The sequence below is a fragment of the Silene latifolia genome, chromosome 11 (genome assembly GCF_048544455.1).
Source record: "Silene latifolia isolate original U9 population chromosome 11, ASM4854445v1, whole genome shotgun sequence".
In the NCBI taxonomy this organism is placed as follows: Eukaryota; Viridiplantae; Streptophyta; class Magnoliopsida; order Caryophyllales; family Caryophyllaceae; genus Silene; species Silene latifolia.
In genome coordinates, this window is record NC_133536.1 from 17,458,112 (window position 1) to 17,459,600 (window position 1,489).

General features: G+C 42.2%; 1 non-coding gene across 1 annotated transcript; it reads right to left on the bottom strand.

The window, feature by feature from the left end:
- Window positions 1-1,171: 1,171 nt before the first annotated feature.
- Window positions 1,172-1,278, bottom strand: LOC141615668 (small nucleolar RNA R71). Its single transcript, XR_012530076.1, has one exon. It is a non-coding gene; the product is annotated as a small nucleolar RNA R71 (small nucleolar RNA).
- Window positions 1,279-1,489: the final 211 nt, after the last annotated feature.

Here is a 1,489-nt window from a genome sequence, read left to right on the forward strand (position 1 = left end):
AATGAAAATTAGTAGCCACCCTTAAGATACCCAAGACATTGGTTCTTCATCTTAGGTTAATCTCTCACCATTGACCCTTTTTGATCTTCATGTTTGCCCAAAGACCATATTGATGACCCCGAAAGCCCTAGCTTTTAATTAACCGTATTCATTATCATCATCTTGTTTGTCCTTTGCTCTAGTGATTATAACCAAAACCTTTACTTTTAATTTTGATTAAACTTGACTCTTAATCGAACTTTGTAGCAACCCCCGCCGTCCTTGAGTTCGACCCCGACTAAATACTACGCTTTTTCGGGTTTTACAAATAGTTTTGGTATAGGAAGTAGACGACAAATTTCCTACTATCAAATGGCGCCGTTGCCGGGGATGGCGTTAGGTTATGCTTAGTTTCATTTAGAGTCTTTGCTTTAATCTTGTCTCAATTGTCATTTTGCTTTAGTAGTTGATTGTTATTTGTAGAGTGTGTGTGATTTTTGCATTTCCCTAGTGTGTAAAAACACTAGGAGACTTACGATTTGCCAAGTGTATGCCTAGGAGGAATCATCAAGCTCTCCTATTCAACTCCGACCCCGAGAGGCTTTTTAGGACCTTGAGGACTAGGACTCTTGAAAGAGTGAGGAACAATTCCACCCAAGCAAACATTGACCAACCAAACCCCCACATCCCACAAAATTTTGATACAACAACTACGATTCAACCAAACATCACAATTGAGACTTTAGTAGAGAACCCCTTTCATAACTTCCTTAATTACAATAGCCCACCTCAAACACCACCACATCAAGAACCAAATCCACCACCACAAATGGCTCTTAGAGATCACAACCGGCCTAACCATAATGATTCATGTAATCCCATCAATTTTGGCACCTTGGCCCCAAACAATTTTGAAATGCATCCCGCCCAAGTCGGGTTAGTTGAGAAGGACTTGTTTGGAGGGCATATTGAAGAGGATGCCCATGCTCATCTCCGGAAGTTTAAAAGAAAAGTTTCAATGATGAAGAAGAATGGGGTGTCGGAAGACACCTTGAGAATGATGTTGTTTCCATTTTCATTGACGGGCAAGGCGGACCGATGGCTAAACATTCACCCACCGGATACTTTCACTACTTGGGATGCTTTGGCTAAAGCATTCATGGCCAAGTATTACCCTTCCTCAAAGACCGCGATGCTCCGTAATGAGATCCATACGTTTCAACAAGAGGATGGAGAATCTTTGGGTGAAGCTTGGGACCGTTATCAAGACTTGATAGCAAGTTGCCCCCACCATGGGATACCGGAATGGTACATTACTCAAACTTTCTTCCAAACTTTACTACCAAGAACTAAGGAGATGGTAAATGCCTCCGCGGGGGGAGGTTTTGACCACTTGAGTGATGAAGAGGGCATGACTTTGATCAAGAAAATGGTAGATTCGGAGGCAAACTATGGTTCTAGAGGGAACATGCTAAGAAGGAATGGGAAATTTCCCAAGGAAAATGCCTCC